This window comes from Pinus tabuliformis, chromosome 1_1 (assembly GCF_031772625.1).
Source record: "Pinus tabuliformis cultivar Carrire ecotype Pingquan chromosome 1_1, CPIR1, whole genome shotgun sequence".
NCBI lineage: Eukaryota > Viridiplantae > Streptophyta > Pinopsida > Pinales > Pinaceae > Pinus > Pinus tabuliformis.
In genome coordinates this window covers 243340951-243365214 of record NC_142297.1, presented here as the reverse complement: position 1 = coordinate 243365214, position 24264 = coordinate 243340951, and the positions used below count along the sequence as shown (strand labels likewise).

General features: G+C 37.4%; 1 long non-coding RNA gene across 1 annotated transcript in view; it reads left to right on the top strand.

Annotated features, from left to right (window-relative positions):
- LOC149212431 (uncharacterized) overlaps positions 1 to 18352 on the top strand; it is a 53178-nt gene extending 34826 nt beyond the window's left edge. The window contains exon 2 of the long non-coding RNA XR_016250768.1: positions 17478 to 18352. This is a non-coding gene — a long non-coding RNA (uncharacterized LOC149212431). The remainder of the gene's footprint in view (positions 1 to 17477) is intronic.
- Positions 18353 to 24264: the final 5912 nt, after the last annotated feature.

Sequence of the window (24264 nt, the reverse complement as noted above, 5' to 3'; positions counted from 1 at the left end):
AGGTGGGTGCCTGCGTACTGGTATGAGTCTGCACCAATACAAGATTGTAAAATATTAAAAAGAAGATAGAGACGACAACAACACGTGGCTTTTTCCCGCATTGGGTTTCCACCTTAAATCCTAGTGTTCATATGTGTTTCTTATGTGTGATGGTTTTTTTTGTTCTTACAACACATGGTTATTGTCTATCTAATGTTTAATAAAATACTGATGCACTGGATGAAGACAAACAAATGATGAATTAACTGAAACATAAGTTTACTGGATGTACGTTGGTTGTCTTAAGAACAGTGGCGTACACACACGGGTTCCTTTCAGTAAAGTCACGTATAGAAATTAGAATATGAAATGAAAAAGTTATTTATTTGAAAATACTGATTCACCCCCCAGTGTTTTTCCCAACAATTGGCAGAAGCTTTATCGCTTGAAGGAGATCTGTCAAGACAATGGGAAAGAAGCAAAAGAAGAAAGCACCTCAAAAGAAGAAGACATCTCAAAGAGACAGTGACCGTGATAGAGACAATTGTCTATTAGATGGAAGAAAATATTCAGATTCAGAATCACCTCAGAATGAAGATGATCAAACAAAAGAATTATTAGGTACTGATTTTTGGTCCTCTAGTGATACCTTTCCCCGTTCATGCAAAATTGAAGGTAATGAATGTGACAATGAAACAACTGAATTTTCTCTTATGGGTAAAAGTGAAAGAAATCTAATGACCATAGAAGTAGAAGTTAAAAGGCTCACAGATAAAATTAGAGATCAACAAGATCTATTTGATAAAAGGGAATGTACCTACGAAAAGGAGGTTACTAGGTTAAAAACTTAGTTGGAGGAAGGAAACAAAATAAAGAAGCAGTACAAGGAAAAGGAAGATCAATGTCAAAGGCTACAGGATGAAGTAACATCATTAAGAAATCAAGTGAATGAAAATGATACAACAACCAAGGAACTTAAAGAAAGAACCAATTACGGTAAAGGTCTTGAAGCTGAGGTTGTCTCTCTAAAAGAAGACCTTGAAAAATCAAATAAGTAGAATGAAGAACTACTTCAAGCATTTGAGGAAAAAGAAATTGGGATTCTCAAATTAAAACAACAAGTGGAGGAAGGAAGAAAGGTTGAAGAAATCATGAAGAAGCAGTATCTAGAAAAGGAAAAGAAATATCAAGATGAGGTAAATATCTTAAAAGGTAAATTAGAAGAAAATGATAAACTTTTGCGATTTCAAGATAGTACTAAGATTTTGGTTAATATTCTTAGTAGTCAAAGGTCTCCTACCATCAAATTTGGTATTGGTTTTCATGAAACTGTTAAAGGTGAATTTAGCTCACAAGTCGAGGCAAGGAATTTTAATGCAAAAACTGAAATGCTCAACAAGGAGATAAGAAGTCAACCCCATCAACAACCAAGGAAAGAAAGTCTTCAAAGGAAATCATTTACTCCTAAATATATAAGTTTTAATCGATTTTTTCCTCTGATCAATAATGTTGAATGTTCTATGTCATAATTTTGGACATGTTGCAGCTAGTTGCAGAAATATAATGTTTCAAGCTAATAACCGTCTCACAGAAAGATTATCAACTTCCAGGTACTTTAAGGGATTTTGTTTTTCTTGCAATATGTTTGGTCACAAAGCCATTGATTGCTATAGAAGGAATATGAAACATACAAGATGTTATACTTGTAACAAGTTTGGACATGTAGCAAAAGAATGTAGGAACAAGTCTATGGATCGCCATAGACATTATGGTAAGCAACCAAATAAGAACATTAATATCAGAAAATCTTAAAAAGATGGATCCACCAATAAGCAAGAAAAAAAAGAACAGATAAGGTGTGGTCTTGCTCTCTTTCCATTCGAAGACGAAGATGAATGGTACAAAGATAATGGATGTTCTCATCACATGACTGGAGATAAGAGTAAAATGGATTCTCTCATGAAGAACCATCATGGTAATGATATTCTTGGAACTAATGTTTTAGCAAAATATCTAGGACCAGGTACAATCACAATAGACTCAGGAGGAGCTGAAAGTGTGAAATTTCAGTATTTCCCTTTCTATACGCAGATCTTATGAATACGAGTCGCATGTATACACGAGTTCTAAACTACACAGTGGTGTATACTTTGGTTTGATGAAGAAACAGTGGGACAGACTTAGGGAAAGGGTCTGATATGGTTCAGTCAATTGTCAATTGTCTTTTCTGTTTTGATGGTTGATGATTATAGTCTGTTGATGCTATTTAGAAATTCTTTTGGTCCTCATAAGTTGTTGATGACTTGATGTATAATTGGTTGATGATGATGCCTTGATGGTTCTTACTGATATATGAAATGATCAGATCTAACAGTGAACAGTTGGCACATGTTTAGGGGGGTTATTTTCTATGCTTCTAATAATGCATTGTTGGCATTATGTTTGCTTTAGAAGTCCTTGGTACGTAATGATGCTTATCAATGGTGATGATGCTTATGTTGTTGAAGTGTTTAAATGATGCATCATGCTATGTTGCGGTCATGGGTTGCCTATGATGAAATCACAGATGATACTTATATATTGCTTGAGCCACATAGTTGTTTTGATGCTATTGATCAGATTTATGGATGATTCTTTTGATGATGCATATAGTACATATGTTATGTTGCTTACATGGTGATCTTCATAAGTTCAAGGAGAAAAACAAAGCTTGAGTACACAACTTCATTATTTGATGATGATAAGTGTCACTCATTACTTTTATGTTGTTGTCATCATGCCTTCAAAGATGCATAAATTTCATATGGTGCAGTTATGGATGAGGATTCATATGGTTCTTGGCTCTCACATGTTTGAGGATTGTTGCTTTTGATGGTATCACGGAAGTTTAACAAATGATTGTGAGCTCATGGTTTGCTTTTCTCATTGATGAGAAGCTAGATACATTACAAGGTAAGGATCACATGGATGATTACTTAAGTTGCACGATGTTGGTATAAAAGATCTTATATGAAGAAAATTGGCCAAGGGAATGATGTTATTGCAGGTTTCATGAAGACATGGCTATTTGGAGACATGGCTTACTTAGTCACATAATGATGATGATAAGAAATGATGAATACTTCTTCCTATCTTACTTTATGATGATAGGCTTGGTTCTCACATATGTTGATTATTATGGTTGATTCTTATCGGATGCATTAGGGGAATTTTGAGGTCTAAAATGGGCCTCCTAAGGAAATTATAAAATAATAGTGGAAACAATAAAATAAGATTAGATTACATCATCAAATTTTAGAGGAAAAAAAAAAGGAAAAAACTTTTTTCAACTCATATTTTCGACTTATCTCCCTGTGGGTTTACTCAAATTTCGAGCGGAAACACTCGTTGGATGCACAATTTGATTCCTCGTGCAAGGAGTACCCATGTTGCATACTTTCAATGGACCTTGCTACATGAAAAATAAGAAATACATGAAAAACGTGATTGCAATCCCGCTCGAAATTTGAGTAAAACCTTAGGGAGATAAGTTGAAAATACGAGTTGAAAAATTAGTTTTATTATTTTATTAGTTTTTAATCTTTTTACTTTTTTACTCCAAAAATGGAGAATCATCCCCCATGCTTGACATCATCATCTTGAATCCTATTGGTCCTTATAAAGTTTATTTTGGTTTTACATTTTTTGTAGGAGGCCCATTTTAGACCTCAAAATTCCCTTAATGTGGGATGTTAGAAAACTTCCTAGTAATGATACATGTTTGATATATTGAGGGTTGTTGAGGAAAGAACATGTAGTTCTTGCTACGATGATTTGATGATGATGTTGTGGTCATGGATGATGACTATGGTGCTTTCACATGTATATGATATGATGTGAATGGTTTTGTTAAGATATAGGCATTACTGTTTGGAGATATGGCATATGCTTAGTTGATTCATAAAAGGCTATGTTTTTTATGAACATAGAAAAAGAGCAAGTTGATCTTGATAAAGGTTAAGAGGATGAGTTGATAGCAGATATATATGAAAATCTATATGCGGCATATTTAATCACAAGTTGATGATATTAAAGCTACATTGTGTTATCTTGTGAATTGATGATGGACATATACAGGTTGTTGTTCTTGATGCTGCTGACAAATGCTTATGGTGCAGATCATATATGGTGCATGATAGTTGCTGATAACTATCATGGTCTTGTTTATATCTTTGGTCTTTGTTATAAATGTCATTTGATGTAAAGGTCATATAAATACCTATGATGTACTCATTGTAAAATTCAGCCATGTATGGACTATTGTGGTCAAGTCCTTTTGGACTTATGATGAATTTTGAAACCCCACTGTGTTTGGGAAGTTGATGTAATATCTAATCCCACTTGGTTGGGTGGTAGTGTCAAAAATGTAATCCCACTTGGTTGAGTGGTTGAGTCAAATATGTATCCCCACTTGGTTGGGTGATTGATGTAACTAAGTCCTTGGTGATAGAAAGGTCATACGCAATTGAGTTATAGAGTCATGTTCTTCATTTGAAAATCTTTCTAAAGATTCAGCATGTGTTCAGGGGGAGCACATACAGTATAGCACAAATCACATCCAAAGGGGAGCTTTGGTCCGCCCTTTTCCCTTGATGTCAAAGGGGAAGAATATCTTGGTGTTAGAATAACGATTATTTGATGTATCTAACAGGTTTCTACAAGTTGAGGTGATCAACACCAACATGGTTGCCATCAAGTCCAAAGGGGGAGATTGTTGGCATTCTGATGCATGTGTTGTCCTTGATGGCAACTCACTTGTAACAAAACAAGTATATGGTAACTAGATGAATCCACAGGTCAATTCAGAGGTGACAGAATGATGGAACAGAATACCAGAATGATGGGTCAAAGGTTTACAGATCAGAATCAAAAGTTTGATAGAGGTGAATATTTGAAAATCTATACGCAGGTTCGTCAAGGCTAAGTCGCGTATACACACAAGTTTGGTGAAGCAAAGTAGCATATGGTTTTTGCACCATGGTATTCTAAATACCAGGGGTCTCTACCATGGTATTGGCCCATAGTAATGAGTGCGACAACGAATATTGATCTTGTCAAAGATTACCACTGGCACTAGTGTAGTTTTGACCTGTGGTATTGGATAAGGACTAAACTATATAAGGATGTGAAGATCAAAGTGCTAAGTGTGCATGTGAAAGGGTTTTTGATGAATACTTCAATCTGAAGTATATTTGCATTGTAAGGGCCATAATTGTCACGTAGATCTGAAATAATTATGCACCGATGAACATAATGATGGATCAGGATCACGAGACTTGAAATGACTTTTCATTTTATGATCTGCTCATGGATTAACTAGATCTAAGTATTGACGCATGTTTTATCTCTGAATATTATGATTTGGGTCTTTCTGAAGAGTTGCACAGTTTTAGGTCAAAATTTGCAGATCTATACGCTGGTTGGTCTCGGGAAAAGCACGTATACACGCGGGTTTGCTTCTTCAAAGTCGCGTATATAAAGTAAGGGTTTCTGTTCATAAATGATTGATCAACCTGATTAGTTCTACTGTTTCTCTGTTGTCTGTCAATGAAGTCCTGATGTTGATCTGGGTTGGGTGATAATGTCTAAAGTAGAATTGATTGAATGATGAAGTTGAATTTGTCTACATGCTGATTGGTTGAAAATATTATTGATGTTGTTGGCTGTATGAGAGTTCTGTAAGCTAACAAAATATTTCAGTATATCTCTGGTAAACTCTGTGTTTGATTCAGAATTAAAAGTTTTCAGTTTTCAGTATATTAAAATCGGTACAAGGGTTTCTCTACAGAAAAGCGCATATACACGCAGGTTGCCTTAAGTAAAGTAGCGTATACATTTTGGCATTTGAATGATTAGGGTTGTAGTTGATTTTGTGTGTTGATACAATATTCTGAGTTCAGTTCTTTGTACTGGTTACAGTGATCTAACTGTTCCAGTTGATTGGTTGAGTTTCGATTAAGTGTCAGTTGATTGGGTTTAGTGATTGGTTGATTCAGTTGTATTACATTGATGAGCTATAGTTTGATTATTGATATTGAGCTTAAGTGTTGATATTGGATCCAGTGTGAAAATTTATGAAACGTGGTCCACTGATGTTGCTGAGGGTTGGAGCCTTCAGTGAAAAAGTCGAAGCTTCCTGCCAGTAGTAGCTGGTAATCAGATCAGGGGGTTGGAGCTCCCTCCCAGTAGGAGCTGGAGAACGAGAAAAGGTTGTAGCCTTCTGTAGGTGGGTGTCTGCGTACTGGTATGAGTCTGCACTAGTACAAGATTGTAAAAATCTCTTTCTAGAGACGACAACAACAGGTGGTTTTTTCCCGCATTGGGTTTCCAACTTAAATCCTGGTGTTCATATGTGTTGCTTATGTGTGATGGTTTATTTTGTTCTTACAACACATGGTTACTGTCTATCTAATGTTTAATAAAATACTGATGCACTTGATGAAGACAAATAAATGATAGCCCACGGGGCTTTGGATTGACGGTGAATGGGTGCACTGTTAAGGCACTCCTTGCAATAGGTCACTGGTTCAAATCCCCCGTGGGTGCTTACCTACCAAAAAAAAAGACAAACAAATGATGAATTAACTGAAACATAAGTTTACTGGATGTACGCTGGTTGTCTTAAGAACAGTTGCATACACATGTAGGTTCCTTTCAGTAAAGTCGTGTATAGAAATCAAAATATGAAATGAAAAAGTTATTGATTTGAAAATACTGATTCAGCATCCCCCTCTCAGTATTTTTCCCAACAGATGTTGTGTCTCTTTGGGGTCTGCTTCTATATCTTAGATGAGAAGGAAGCAGAAATCGGTTGCACTAAGAACCGCCAAGGCTGAATACATTACTGCAAGTATGGCCTATTGTGAAGCAGTTTGGTTGAGGAAGCTCTTCAGTGAGCTATTTGAGAACATGCTAGATACGACCGTGATCTTCTGCGACAACTAGAGTGGGATTCATTTATCAGAGAATCCCATTTTCCACAACTGCTCCAAGCACATTGATATTAGGTACCACTTTATCCGGGTTATGGTACAACGGGGAGCAGTTAGGCTCCAACACATCAGGACAGATGAGCAAGTTGCTGACATTCTCACGAAGCCTCTTAGGAAGGTCAAATTCTTATTCTTCTGAGAGAGACTTGGAGTCGTGGAACGACCCTCTTATGAGGGTCTCATATGAGTTGGACGCAGAGCTCTGGGAGCTCTTGGGGTGTGGGGTACTTCTTGGAGCTAGCTATGAGCGACCGTAGGGTGAGTGGTTCACCTTCCCCTGTGATACCCCATTATGGTTGACATGTGTGTAGGGTGAGTGGTTCACCTTCCCCTGTGATACCCCATTATGGTTGACATGTGTGTAGGGTGAGTGGTTCACCTTCCCCTACCCAGACACATGCATGTAGGGTGAGTCCTTCCCCTACAGTTGACATATGCATAGGATGAGTGGTTCACCTTCTCCTATGGCATATGAGTAGGATGAGTGGTTCACCTTCTCCTGTTGATGCCCTGACACACATCCTACCCATAGAGTCCAAAACTCATGGGAAGTACCTCTCATCTGGCCAATGAGTTGGGAAAAGTTGGTTAGGGACCATAACACTACTGATGGACGCATCGTGTACTGCCGTACTCCCTATGAATACGATGGATGGTGTTCAACAACTTGATCTGGGATTAAGGACTGACTTTAGTCAGTGGAGAGTGGTATGATATACTCTCTATCACTTCTTCTTCATTATTACTTCATGGTTCAGTAAAGCAGAGCAGTGATGGCATGATGGTACAAGATGACAAGTTGGCATGATGATGGATTGACAGGTGGAATTCTCCCTAGTTGAGAGGGAGTGTTAAAATTGGAAACCAGGGCCAAATTCCACCTTAGGACAACTCATATGATGGAGATGATTATTGCATTGGATTCCTCTTTCAGAGGGGTACACTTTTGATATAAAGATAATCTCATTCTGATAAGCAGAAATGGAGTTATGAATTTATTTCTCCTATGGACAAATTGTCAAGGTCGGATCCAGTTAAATGTAGGCTCATGAAGACCAACAAATGTGTCTCTTCACCCTCAACGTTGTGTATAAATAAGAGAGACCTTTTCCTCATTTGGACATCATCATCTCATCACATCTTCTTCTCTCTCTTTATTGGGTCAAACAACTTTGGAGGCTTCTCTCTTCTACTTCGCACATGTGGCAGGAGGCCAAATTTTTCTGGGCAGAACAAGTCAAAATTGCAGAGTGTTGACTATCGTTGACCAAGGGGTGTTTGACCAGAGTTGACCTCGGTTTTTGGGCCAGAATTTTGTTTTTCCTAGGCCGCATTTATTGGCACAAAAATCGAGGCATTTGGAGGTGTTTGACCAATGTTGACTTCATGTTTGACTGTAGAAAATTACAGCAGACTTTCTCTCTCCTTTGATTGGGTTTCACTGATGATTTTGAGCTGACTTTGACTCTCTTGGAAGGCCGAATTGGACTGCTATTTGGAGGATGTTTTGGGGTAGCTTTGACCACCATTGACTTTCTGGTTAGGGCTGATTTGACTACTGTTTTAGCATATCTGTTTTGGTCTTATATTTGTACTTTCTCTCTGCTGAACTATTGAAAAATAATAAGAAGATTTGATCAAAGGGTTTCCCCACATTGGGGTTTGTCCCTGGCATGCGCCACATTTTGTGTCCTCTTGTCTTGACTTGTATTCTACATATGATTATATGTTCTATCTGCATTTACTGTCAATATTTATAAGTTAATGTGATTGCTACTAGATATAATTGGAATTTGTCATTGGGCTGCTAAAGGGACATTGAAGTAAATTGTCTTAAGCATAGAACATACCATTGTTATTTAAAATTAACAAGAACACCATGCCTTTGATGCCAATATGACCTTTCCACATCATCCATATATGCCCTAGAAGGGTGATGTTAGCCTCCTTTTTGATGACATCATGGTAGAGTATATGTTACTTGGAGATATACCCATGCACTTTGATGATGTACCTTGGTGTGAGGAGCACTCTTGGACCCATTTCGCCACTTGCTTGATGGAGATATCCATTTTTGTAGGGTGATGTCATGTTGGAGAGCCTTTCCTCTACATATGTGGAGGATTTATGATGTATTTTCATGTATTATCATTTTGTAAATTAATTTTAAGGTCAGCGTGTGACCTTTAGGCCTAGTTGAATGCTTCAAGCAAACCTTTGGGTCTTTTTGTTGTAAATTTGTGAAAAGTGACTTGATTTCCCTCGTATAAATAGAGGGTAGTCACTTTTAGATTATCATCATCACATTCACTCACTTATCTCTAAATGGAGTGTGGACAACCAACAACCCCTTGCAGCGACTTGATAACTCGATGTGCCACTTTTCTCCGCCACCTGAGCCAACTATTGTGTGCCCTCGCTCATCTGTTATGATCATATGTTTCAAGGTGGACCATCTAACCCCGAAGGTATGATTTTTCTTTATGTAATTGGGTGTTTATGCTTTCTTCTCTTGGGCACATTTCGGCATGGATTAGTGGGGGGATTCAACGGAAAGAATAGGCTTTGACGGTACTCTTTTTCCCTTACCTCAACCTGGGGGTTGATCTTGTATCATAGTCCCTTGGGATCTCCTTTATTGGCTACCATCTTTAGGAGTGGCACTAAATGGGAAACCATGATTTTGGTTGCATGGTCCCGCTTCCCGATACCATATTTCTCACTCCTCTTTTCTCATTACAACAAATTTCACATTTTCCCCATCTGGGTCCACATTTGTCCATCGGGTCAATGAGGTGTTAGTCTCCCATTCCCCTTGTCCACACCATGGGTCAGGCCTGGAATAATCCCTCAAGGGTTGATGCAGCTAAAATGGAAGATAAAAGCATAATATGGCCACATACAACATGAAATGTACCGTAAAATGAAAAATATGGTCGGGACAATAAAATTTAGCGTGTGGGAAAAAACCAAACATGAGCTCTACTCCTATCATTGTGGCCATCACCCTGGTTCCTAGGCCCCCTATGAGTTCCCCCTGCATCATTAAGGAACCCATGATTGTCCCAACCCCTAGTGGGCGATGAAATGCCCCACCTTAAGGGGTATTCACTGCTACATATTATGCATCATGCTCTCATCCCCTTGAGCCTCGAGTAGTAAAATCAAGAAAAATCAATAAAAGGCAAAAGGCATATGAAGAATGGTGGAAAAACAAAAGTCGAGGTAACTCGTGTACCATGGTTACTCCCTCCTACATTCATATATCTGATGTGTGGGCTTCCTTCATCATAGCTACCCTTGTACCATGGCATGTGGCTTGGATCCTTCCCTCTTGCCCCCACTCCGTTCCATTATTTAACCTCTCTTGTCGAGCAAGGTAACATTTGTACATGTTTAAAGTCCATTTGGAAGGTGATGCCACTGTGAAGTGTCCACTTTTGCCCTTGATTAACACGCTTATTTACTCAATTGCACTAGTGATTAATTGTACTGAAGGGTAAGGAGACGTGTTGGACCTTATAAAGGATTGCAGGTGGGTCTTCATCTTGGACTTGGTATCTCTATACGGGGTCCAAACCCTCCAGAGGGTCATAATGACACTTATAGGGTGAGCGTTGAGAGCCATGGGCCTCCGCCGTTGCAGAGCATTGATTGCCACACCATGGGCTTCTTCAGGACCACATACATTGCTTGTTCGTGCCCCAACCATACAGAGATGATGATGCAATTGGACCACATTGCCCAACCGACCACACATTTGCACTCGAACTTGGTAGCTGATCCATGGCCCAGATGAAGTTTTGTTTCCTCTAGGGAGACATGGGAGGGCATGTGTCATCTTCTAGCCTTCACGGATGGAGGATCAACTTGTTATTGAGCCACTTGGAGACCCATGAGAACATTACTTGTGCCCCATAACCACTTGGGAGGACCACATGATGTTTTTCTTGGAAATCAAGGGGCCACCCCCTTGATCATCATTTATGAAGCCCTCCTCTTCATCATGGCACTTTGAAGACTCATCCAGGACTTCCAAAGACCCTCTTACCATTAGTTTATCATTTCGGCTAGCTTTGGATGGCTTATCTTTCACTTCATCAATGATTTGGTGGGCTTGTCACCAAAGACATGTTATTTTGTATATTAAAATATCGTTAGGGGCTAAATTAGACTAAATCAAACTTGTGGAGCCTCGTATAAATAAGAGAGGCCTCATTTTGTATTGGATGATCATCACATTCTTGGATTAGCTCTTCTTGAGTAATTCACATTTATTCTTGGATGACTATTGGAGATACTTTTCTTGCATTCGATATCTTCGGAGGCTAGTTCGATTTTCTTCTTGGAGCCATTGTCTTGATCTTGGATTGGATATATCTCTTGTTGTAAGTGAATTGTGTAAAATAATTTTTCATGAATAATGTCTAATGTGTGGAAATTATGCAACTAGCTCTTTCTTTTATGCCCTAATTGTTGAATATCATTGTTAAAGATTGTTAGATTGCAAATTTGTGCATGTTACTCATTGATAACAAGTAGAAGAATGTTCCTAGTGGATTGAAGTTTCTTTTCTTCCATGAAAGTCCATTGATCTTTTATGGGTAAATTGTTGAGAGATAGGTTTTATGGCATCATTTTTCAACCTCCTTGAGGAACGAATTAGTCTAAATTTCGAATCATAAAAACTCCATTTCCCAAGGGAAAGGCACTAGTCTAAGAAATTTTAGTGATCACCCTTCCTTTATTATCTTTTCTTCTTCCCAAAAATTTCGGAGATGACCTTGCTAGGGAATCATGCAATTTTTTTGGAGGGATGATTTTGCAATTTTGCTTGGACAACCTTCTGCGCTGGTGTCTTTCCTAGAGATCTTCAAGGTTTCATGAAATTTCAACAGTTTATTTGTGAGAAAAACCAAGCCCTAGCTCAGACATTGAAGGCTAATCTTGACATCATAGTGATAAACTTCGTTAAGGGTTATCTCCCATCAAAGCTTGATCATTCTTAACCCTTTCCTTGTCCTAGCTTGACCTAGGGTCGTCCTTGGAGGCCTCCCTTTCATGATAAATCCTAAAACCCTAGATCTCGTGTGGACCTAACCTAGGTCTCTTGATTTTAGCAACACATTTCTTGGAAGCAATTGCTTATTTTAAAGAGCTTATTGAGAGGTCCTATATCATTTGATCTTGACTCTAGGTATACCTAACCTTATTGTAACATCATAAATCCCTATATCTTTATTCCTACTCCTTTATGTCTTTCTTAGGGAGCCATTAAGCTTCATTGAAGCAAGTGAGCCTCATATTGAGCCTCTCCTTTAAATGGGCTTTTGAAATCACTACAGACCTCATCATTGATGCCACAATCCTAGGTGATTTCCTCTATATTGGGACTCCTCCCATCGGTGAAAATCCGAGAAGAGAAGGGGACATAGGCTGTGGTGACAATGGGCCTTTGTCCCAAATTGTTGTTGTGCCCTCTAACTTTAGCCTATTTACTAGGCCTGCTAGTTTGTGCAACAACATTACCACCAAAAGTGGGTGACCCCATAGGAGAAATTTTTTCTCCTAGCATCTCTTCTAGCCTGCTAGGCAACAACCCCTACAGCCACCACTAGCCAAAGACGATATACCATTCATCTTTGTCCCCTGCATTAGTCACATGACTTCTCACCCACCTCATAGGAGCACGCGAACAAAGGTGGGCTTCCGATCAAAAGGTACTTTATTAATTTTGCAATCAGGGACATTATGCTTGTTTGTACTTTGGGCTTTTGGCATGGATTATGGGGTGACCTAGAAGGAGGAGGGGTTTTGATCGTGATCGTGTTCCCTCACCTTAAATGGGGGGTTAATCTTCAATCCTAGTGCAGTTGGATCTCCCCTAATGGACCAATGGGTATAAGAGGGACACTACTTGGGAAGCCTTGATTGAGATATCCTGTTCCATCTATCCTGATTCCATACTTACCACTTTTCATCTTACATTTCAAGCCCTATATTCCACCTCCTTTCTTAAGGTTCAAATGGCCATTGGTTCTCTAGGATTTGGCACCATACATCCTCATATCTAAGTAGGGCTCGAAACTTGGCCTTAGGAGGTTAATGCAACTGAAAGAAAGGAAAAATCTTATATTGGCCACAAGCAAAATAAAATAAAGAATGTTAAAATGCAAAAGATGGTTGGGGCATACACATTAGCACATGGGCAAAAGCCTACCATGAGCTCTACCTCATCCATTATGGCTATCACCCAATTCCTGAGCACCATATCGCTCCTATACATCATGAAAGGAACCCTTGCATATCCCAACTCTGATGGGAAATGAATTGCTTCATCATTAAGGGGTAATACAATTGTTATACATCATACAAAGCAAGCTCTAACCCTTTGAGCTACGAACAATATTACAAAGAAAAATCAAGAAAAAGTAAAAAGAGCACAAGAGGGGTGGAAAAACAAAGGTTGAGTGGGTAACTCATGCATCCATGATTGCTCCCTCCTCACATCTATACACTCAGGATATGGATCCCCATCATGCTAGTCCCTTTGACCGTGGCACTTGGCCATGAAGTTTTCTCCCCTTAATTACCATAATTTTTCACATGATTCCTATTGATTGAAAGTTGGATCGAGGAAATGTCACTTCCCTTTGGGGGCTAGAAACACCTAATACTTTAGCCACTCCTACCTAGGCAGGTAACACCATTGCGAGTTCAAATCCCTAATTTTGGAAGGGATGTCTTATTTGAAGTGTCAAATAGCCCTTTACTTTCAAGTTTGGTCATTTAGATGTAAAAATGATTATTGTACCTGATGGTTTGTTGCTTTCACTAGACTTTGTGATGTGATTGTTAGGTGGTTCCATAGTCGGACCTGGCCACCTTAATTGGGTCTAGGATTCTAGAGAAGCATATTGTCACCCATAGGTGAAGATTTGAAAGCCATGGGACTCCAAGCAACAATAGATCATCATACACACCCTTGGGCACCTTCAACACCCACAACATTTCAGCACTTTGCCCTACATTTGATGACTTTTTAGGATGATGCACCTAGACCCAACATGCCCCTAGCCAGCCTTAGCACTTTGTGGGGGATCATAGTTGATCCATGGCCCAGATGAGTATGGTCGCACCCCTTAAGACTTGGGAGGGCTCGCACCACCTTGTAAGCCCTCAATGTTGGAGCAAAGACGGGCACTATGGCCATATGGAGGCACATGAGACCACCTTTGTTGCCCCAAGATAAAATTTGGGGTCCATAGAGGAAGATTGATAGAGATCTAAAGGCCAACCCTCAGAGGAGGATTTTAGAGGGCTTCTACACCACTCTTGGCACCCTAAGCCCTCAACACATGCCCTAGAAAGCCTCATGCATGGATGAATTTAGCATATATGGCCCTACAACTCACACTTGTGGGAAAATTCTTGTGTTTTTGTTTAATCTAGTAGGTTTGCTTGTGACCTAACTCATCGTTGTGACATAATTTATTGTTTTAGGGGCTTTTAGGCTAAAAAGGACATTAATACTCATATAAAAAGAGGAGATGAATCATTTGTTTCTCATCATCACACACTTGGAATTTCAGCCTCTTGGAAGAGCAGGGGGTTTTGGCTATGGTGACAGTGGGCCACTACCCCATTGTTGTCTCTTGGCCTACTAATAGCCTTGTTAGGTACCCCTCTCCAAGGCCTGCTAGATTTTGCGGCAACAATGTGGTTATGCAAAATTTTTCTTTCAAGAATCCATCAAAGGAACTTGGTGCATGCATTCTTTGACCTTGAATCTCCCATATAAATAAATCGCTAGGGTTATTAAGAGAAGCATTTTGATCTTCCACCCTCTTCATCCAAGAACCTCTATCATTGATCTTGCCTAATTAACTCCATTGCCTAATTGAGTAAAGGTGATCATTTTAAATTCTTACCTCTTTTTCCTAATTTATTCTTAAGTAGGGTTAGGGTTTGGTTTTAATTTGCATTTTATGGTAATTTTCATTTGTTATGTCATTTCTCTATTGATAGAAATTGCATTTAATAATCAAAAGGGAAAAATCTAGCATTAATTGCATTCTTCAACTCAAAAGTAGTGCTGGTGTATGGATATTTATTGGTGGTGTATGGATACTCGTATTTGACACACTTGAGAAAGGCCATTGGGGGTGAGAATGGTGTCTGATCTTGTTGTTGCCATAAGACCTAGGTTGCCTAGTGAGGCATTGCACTAAACCTTCTAGATTTTGCAATAACAAGAACAATTATGACAAAGACATTGTTCCATTCACTGATCATTTACCTCTCTAACCACTCCTTGGGGGGATGAAGAGGAGGCATGAACTTGGATCAACAAAGGAGCCAATCCTGTTGATTTTGTCATAGAATGCAATGCAAATAGCATTGTTGAAGACTCCTTTAGCCTCATATTAATGAACTAAATGGATAGAAATAACGAATTAAAAAGGCAAAAACAGGTAGCCTATTAGTTTACAAGATCCTCGTGTTTGCAAAATGTTGACAGCGTAGTCTAAATGTTCTGAGATTTTGTTCTTTTTTGGGAATGTTTTTCAATGAGTTTTACCCAAAATCCAGCCAACAATTGTCGCAATTGCAGATTTGAGTTGTTAAATCTGTACTGAGTGAGTGCCCCAGGGATTTTTCAGGGCCCTGAATCCATATGTGCTCAAAAATGCATTTCACATAATGAAAAATAGCAATGTCACCAAGAATTGTATTGCCGGATTCTGGCAAAAAAGACAAACATGTAGAATTGTTAGACTTTGCCAATGTTGACTACTAGAAGTGGAAATGAAAAATTAGATTCTAAATTTTCTGTTGGTGATTTCTTTTTCTTTTAACTAATAAAAAAATCTAAATGGTTCCAATTGTTCTATAATTATGGAATAATAATCTCAATATTAGCTTCAAAGTTCAAATTTTCCCTTCTAATCCTCAAATTGTCCATGAAACTCCTTTATAAAGTAATAAACAGTGATGACCTATTCAATGTACAGCTGGATTTTGACATCCAGTTGCTCTTATTTGATGTCAATTAAGAGGATATTACCAGATTTATCAAAGGCTATTTCAAGATTTATTCCATCTGATCAGTGTTGCTTGTGGAATGCTTCATTAATTGTAAAAGGAGGTCAATTCTTCTATAAAAAAATTGTTACAAGCGATGTCCAGAAGTCTTGTGCACTCTGGTTCAAGAATATGATATCTTTGTCTATTCAAGGAATGTGTTATTCGGATCCTGCTTCGAGGTTGAAGCAACTTGAGCAGTGCAGGCCTATTATATAATTTTAGATATGTTAACATGTTTATTAATTACCAATCACATTTTAATACTTGAAACATTAATAATGGTAATTATTGTATTGTTACCAATATTTATTACTTATTATATTTTAACACAATAACGGAAGTATCAGAGAGGCACACGCCAAAGTTTGCAGTCGGACTTCCAAGAGTAAGGGGCATGTCAACATTGTTTTTTTGGTTTGCATGGGCTGAGATCTGAATACACTCTTGGGTCTCTCGTAGCGAACCTTGGTTACTCGAGAGGTTTGGACACCTTCATAAATAGGGATTTTATGGAAAACAACTCTAACATTACATCCATTTTTGGTTGATAATTCTACTTTTCTCATACAATGATTTTGACATTCTTTCGTATATTTTTTTGTACTATGGTCCCTGGGTTGCTCAAGATTGGTTGTCGAACTCATGCAAGGATATTGCCAACCAAGGAGCAACATCATATTCCAGAAGGAACTTAAAGTTGCCAAAAGAACCAAGCTTGTAGCACGTAATTTTACAAAATTTGGGATGCACTTACTATATATGAAGTGGTTCTTTGACATTATAGCTAGATTTTGATATATTTATATGATTAATATCAGTGTGCTCTTCCCAAAATATATTATATTCTTGATCCAATACATGTCCTTCGGTAATGGAAAAGTAAGAAATTTTGCTTTATGATTTCTTTTAGGACTTAAACGACGATATGGTGTGCTATAACATTCAATACCATAACCATTATTATGTTTCCTTCGGTGCAATCTAACTAATAGACGTTTTTGTCTTTTGGGCCGGAATCTGGAGATGCAGTTTTTTGCAAGAATGAATTTTCTGTTTAGATGCATTTTTGAATGCACAAATTGATTCAGTGTCCTGAAATACCATGGAGCACCAGGATTGGGCAGGTTATAGATTCAAACTCACAATTCCAAGAAATCCCTGCCAGATTTCCAGTAAAATCTACCAGAAAATATCCCCCGAAAAGATCAAGAACGTCGATTACTTAGACTACCTTGTTCCCTTTTTTCAAAATTTGGCTTTTCCTCGGGCATGTTGCACTCGTACGTCACACATGCTGAATTCTGAGTTTATTTCTTTAGATTTGCAATTTTTTTGATATAAAGTTATTTGACTCTTAGTTTTTGACATTCACGCGTGCAGATTTGGAAAAGAAGGGAGCGAGATCCACTTGCATCCAGTGTTACGGCATGTTTTAGTTATCTTCCAGGACCATTGTCGTGTGTTAAATTTGGTTTATCGAAGATGAGGCGTAGGCTGCCATTTTCTAGTCGATGTTGTGAAGCCATAAGTCTTTCATGTCTTGCTTGCCATGGTGTAAATAGTCGATCAGAGTCATTCAGGAGCTACTCAGTTTCAGATTCGGATGGTGAAGGACGATGTGGAGCAACAATGAACTGCTGGAGGAGGACTCCCATGACAGCTCCTACAGATATTGCAAACAGTGCAGCGAGTTCGCAGGCATCTCCACGCCCTGTTGTGACCAGTCAAGACCCTCCTGGTACACCTCGTTTGGTTCGCTGCCGTGCAGTTAGAAGAGATATATTCGAGGACTGGCACTTTGATGATATGACTGAGGATGTTCAACGACCTGAGGAATAAAATAAAAGTATTATTGCAACTGGGACAGGTGTTGTTTTAGCTTGTGATTGAGATAAACTATCTGTTTGCTATGGGCTGGTGTATTATGTTCAGAGAGATCCATTGCCTGCTCCAAACCAACTTTTCCATTATTAGCATGATGTGGTGTTCTTGAGTGGGGGCGAATTTTGGTTTAATGGTATCTATGAAGGACTCCATTTCAATTGCTAAATGGCCAGTTCTTAAAGGATGGTATTTTTAACAAAATCTATCTATTTGTTTTTGTATGGTGGCATATATAATCTTCACAGGAAATCGGGTGCTTTGAATATGATATTTGTATGCATTCTGTTTGTGACGCTGAAACAGTCACTCGATGTTCTTATCTGCCCGTTATTTTGGTCCATTTGTATAAATAATACGATGGCTTTAACTTATTTTCCCCTTATGGCTTTTGTAGTTTCTTGATTCATAAATATTTGTAGCTCTTCTAGGCAGGATGGCATTCTGTGCAACCATTTTGCTTTCTATGCTTAAAGAAATATTTATTATGCAGTAAACGTGAAGGTAATGTCTTTAACATGGTTTAATGTTTCTCTTGAAATTCTGAAATCGAAGCTATTCAACTGTATTCAGGTTTAATCCTCTCCTCTGGACCGAAGAACCTTTATTTCCTTTGTTTAAAAATTAACTTTGAAAGATGTGTGGCAAGTTGTGTTTTTTCTGCATTATATGGCATTATGATTCCAGGGTCATGTCAGACATGCTTTGGAGAGTATTCGTCATAGATGTTAAACAAACTTTTCTTCTTGAGGAAATTCATTTTCTGGATTAGCCGTTCAGTTATTTCCATTACCGATTGTGTAGATCTAGCTAGCTTTTGATTTCTTTGAGAATTTAGGTTGCAAGAAAAGCCAAAGAAACTGTTTAACAATTATGTACCTGCTAGATCCAATTATTATTAGAGGATTGATTGGCCAGATGGATAGTTTTAGGTGCTCATGCTGTTGAGGACGATACAGCTGTTAGATTCATTGTTCTGGTTAGATACAGATGAAGTTGGAAGTAGGCTTGTCCATTATAAACAAATACAAGTTGATCAGATGTGATGTTAAATACACCAGGAATATTTACGACATTTTGAAGAAAAGCAATATCTGCTGATTGAAGCTTGATGTTAATTTTCAAAATTATGCTTATATGTTAAATGAATAACAATATCTGCTGATAGAAGCGTGACACTAATTTTGCAATCTCGGTTTGAATAGCTCTTAAATTGATGCTGTTTATTCTGTTGGTTTTTATTGACTGTGATTCGGCAAAGCTTCAACATAATTCTACGTTTCTATGTTATATGAATAGCTCTAAAATAGATGTTGTTTGTTTCGTTGGTTTTTATTTTGAATGTGATTTGGGAAAACTTCAATCATCGTTGTGTTAGTAAGACACCAAGTTTCCCATTATCATTTGGAATGTCCCAATATGTACATATAAGTCAGCAATGAAAAACACATACAAAGGAAAATGTAAGAGAGAATTACTACCAACTCGACGTTATATTGTATGTACACTCTCTAAAGTTATTTGAGATATGTTGTATATTTTGTAGTTTAGTTTATTATATATATTTGTAAACTTTGTAGTTAACGTGTGTAGATTTGTACTCTATAATTTATCAGATATATTTGAAGAAGAATAACTACATTTTTTAATGGTTTATTAGATATATTTAGGTAAAAATATGATAGATGAATCTAGTTGAAGAGTTTGGTAGAATAATAGGAGGTATTTATCATTAACTTTTAAAGAAAGAGTTATGAATATAAAATATACAACTTTTTATTCAACCATACAAATCATATCATGTTGTAAATTTTGTAGTTTAGTTTATTATATATATTTGTAAAATTTGTAGTTAATTAGATACGTTGGTGTAAATCTGTATTTTCTACAATTTATCATATATATTTGAATAAAAATACATATAAAAAGAAAATGAAAGAGGAGGATAACGATATCTAGATATAAGCTATATTTTTATTAGTTCATTAGACATATTTAGGTAACAATATTAGTAGATGAATTTAGTTGAAGAGTTTGGTGAGATAAGAGGAGGTATTTACAATTGTCTTTTAAAGTGGGAATCATAAATATAAAATATAGAATTTTGTATTGGACAATACAAATCATATTATTTCTTTTCACAATTTTTTATTTTATTTTTGTTCCTCATAGTGGAGGGTGTACCATTTATAACGAGAAACTTAAACTAAATAGTGGCTTTGCTTTTGTATAGTTGAGATATTGGGATGGATTTGTGCATGCTAAGCTTGAAGTGCTTGAACAAATGGTAAAGTGCTGCATCAGATGGTAAAGGTTTCTCTCTAATTTAATAACAAAAGCAATAATATCTTGTTATAGAAAGATTGTTCTATCAAATTGGTAAAGGCTCAAGTTAAAGACTAGTAGAGGTTTTCTTTGCTTTAACATCAAAACCAATTGAATTTCATTGAAAAGTAGAAAACAAAAGTGCTAGTCACTGATGCAAAAGATAACCCTTTTGTTGTTGAACATACGTGAATGATAAAATTCCACTCTTTGTGGGAGGATGGGGTGGAGTTGACTTTTGGTTAAATCTTCAACAATGTAGGTTTTACATGGAGGGGGGCTGAAATAGTCTAACAAATTTCACATTTAGGCAATTTAACAAAGAAATAATGAAATATCACCCTATGATTGTAGGCACTGTTACCCACCATAAAGTCGGTAACCCATGGAAGAAAAAAATTCTTCTCCTTGGACAAGAAGCCAATGGGTGGCCCTGTATGATCATGCATAACATGATATTATGATTCTATGCTTCTTGTTATGGTTAGATTTCTCTCTCCCATTTGACATTCTTTCTTGAAGGAAGGCGTGTCATCCATTGGCTAGTACTTTAGTCATTATTTCCATAATGTGCTTTCATGGGCATACTAATATGGATCAAGATGCAAACTAGATAATTGATCAATCTCAATTGTATTCTTGTCCCCTCACTTCATTTGGTAGGTTAGCCTTTGACTCTAATCTTGTGGGACCTCCTTTGAGGCCTTAGGGTTATAGGAAGGACAATCCTAGGGCACTACTAGGGAAGCACCAATTGAAGTAGTGTGTCCAAGGTAATCCATACTTTACCACTTTCCATCATTTCCCTTATTCACCCCCATTCTTTGCGCTGGTAATAATTGGTCATTGGATTTGACACCCTTCATCCTCATCCTTAAGTTTGGGCCCAAAAAACATAGCTTCGGAGGTTGATGCAATTAAAAGAAAGATAAAAGCATAAGAAAAATTAAAACAAAAGAAAAATGCAAAATGCAAAAAATGGTTGGGACATTTATTTAGTGCGTTAGCAAAAGCTAGCATGAGCTCCATTCCCCTCACTAGCCATCAATCGGTTCCTCAAGCATTTGATGCTTTTATCTAAAGAAAGGAACTTTTGTATGTCCCAACCCTTATGAGTGAGAAATTGACTCATCCTAAAGGGGTAATTAAAAATTTCAAAAGCAAGCTTGGGATATTGAGTTATGCACCTAAATAAAGATAAATCATAAAGAGGTAATAGGCACACCAGAGGGTTGAAAAAAATTAGGCCGAGTAAAGGAGTAACTTGTGCTTATACAATTTCTCCCTCTGTACATATATACACTTAGGATTTTGGACCTCCATTAGTTGGTCACATGTCTATGGTACCTTGCCCTAAAGTCTTAACCACTCCATAGCCATCATTTTCACGCACACCTATAGATTGATGGACTAACCTAGGACATGTCACTTCCCCTTGGGGGTTGGAAACACCTAATAAGATTATTAACCTAACCTATCTCGGATATAAGGGGGTAACTTGTTTATGTGACTTGATCTAGTTAGACATTTGAAGTTGAGCTTTGTGTGAAGTATTTTTGTGCCCTTAACATTAGGTATGGTCCACTATTATGCATATTTGGTTATTGTCCCTAATGATTGCTGGTTTCACTAGATTTTGAGTGAGGATTTGTTAGGCGGTGCTATCACAACAACATAGGCGTCTTGAGAGATGATTCTCATCCCATTCAATAACCTTATAGAGGTTATTTTACCTAGTACAAAGAGCTTTTCTGACCTTGGTGATATAGTGTTTCCCCTCCAGAGCAAAGCGTTGGGCCATGAGATGGTTCCACATGGTACTTGACTCACTTGAGTACCCCCATATGCTAAAACATTAAGCCAACAAGGCTTGGTGTTTGATTTATTTATAATGTTAGATAGACATAGGATGCCCCCATGATGGCCTTGACATTGTTTGATGGGAATTACTTGTTCCATAGATCGGATGATGATGGTTATCATTGATATGACAATGGAGGGCTTGCACATCATTGGGAGACCCCAATGCCTGAGCATGAAGCTACCACATCACCCCTTTTTCCCTTAGAAGGGTGACATAGGGACCTTGATAATTACGTCATGGTTTTATAGGTATACCTGTGTACTTTGATCTATCTCTAGGAGTATGGAGCACTCATTACCCATTTGTCACCTGTGACATATTGATCACTTCTAGAGAATGATGTCATGATGGAGGAGACTATTTCCCACGCGTATGGGTTATTTTGGCATTATTTGTTCTATGTTTGAGCTATTATGAGGTTGGTTTGTAACCTTTCACCCGATGAACACTCGAGCAATCTTGCATTAGAACAGAACTTGTAAATTTGTAAAAATAAGGTTGGTTTTAAGCCTCATACAAATAGAGGCTCCCTTATTTCTTTTTTCACCATCACACATTTATCACTCCTCTAGAAAAGTGTGTGAATTAGTCATTTTTTGCTACTTGGGTTGCAATGTGATTTTTTTATGGTGCAAATTCTCTTAGAGATGGAACTTTGTGTGGAGATGTTTGCCTAGGATTGAATGAATTGGCTTTTTGGATAATATTATAAGTTTCATGATTTATCTTCTATATTTCTCATATTGTATTTGTGTAGTAGGGTTTCTATTTTGTGACATGATTGAATACTAATTTTATGTTGAAATATTCCTACATTATAACATGAAAAATTGTTATTTTTGAAACCTATAAGGAAACTCTGACTGTGTATTTCTTCTATTTAAATCCTCCCTAATCATCATGTTTACTCCCTAATCATCATGTTTACTCCATCAAAATCAGTATCATTGATTTTAGCTTTGAAGACTACATTAACACCATTTATGATAAGGCACTAATCATGAGTTGTGTTGACCATCTATTAAATTAATTAAATTTCTTCTTCTTTATATTTTCCTAAATACCTAGGGCTAGCCATTAGGGTTTTTATGTTGAAAATTGTTAAAAATAAAATGTAAGTTTGATGTTTATGGTTCATAAAGTAGGAATTGCATCAATAGATAATATAAAAGCAAAATCTAGCATTTTTTCATGCTAAAACTCACCAATTTGCTGATGTCATTCTTAATTTGTTGTTTATGCATGTTTTCAACCATATATTTCCATTAGGAAACCCTAATCCTTGGTGTTTATGACCTATGGATGGAGCATTATTAATTTGGATCTCCTACATTTGTCTCTTCAGTCCCACCTAGTCCTGCCCTGAAACATCCCTTTCCTCTAGGCAGCGAGTAAGTCGCTGACAAAATCAAACAAAATAAATTATAAATCAAATAAAAAAAAAATTGTGAGATTAGGCGGGTCAACGGACGGCCCCATAGATGGGTCTCTTGTTTCATTCTTATTAGTCAATGTCGATAAATTTTCTGATCTCCTGTTGGCCTTGCTTCCTTTGTTGATTATCCATTGAAAGACAATTTCCCTTGGCTATTGTACGACATTATATACCCTATCATTGAAAACAAGAAAAATCCTAACGTATAACAACCATCAAATTGGTCTAGGGATTAAATACTTGAAGTTTGGCATAGAATATCTAGGCTTTCTAGGTTTTGTCGATACTTTATCCAATCTTATAGACCTCATATCAATCACCTTGAACCATGGTAATTAAATGTCCTTTAGGTGAGTATAGAAGCCTCTCTCATGGGAAAATACCACTAAAGAACAAGATAACTCTTTCTATTGGTGTCTGTGTTGATTTGGGGTAGCATCGGATGTGCTATAGCCACGAAATTTGGTGGAGAGGTTTGGGCACATGAGATCTCCAATACCCAGAAAGGGTTTGGGTAGAGTCTAAACAGATCAAGAGATATTAAAATAAATAATACTTTTAATGGAGTCTCTAAGTTTAAACTTAGGGAAAATAAAATATTAATTTGTATTAATTTGAATCTGTGTTAGAATGGTCCAAGACATGGATCAAGCCAGATATAA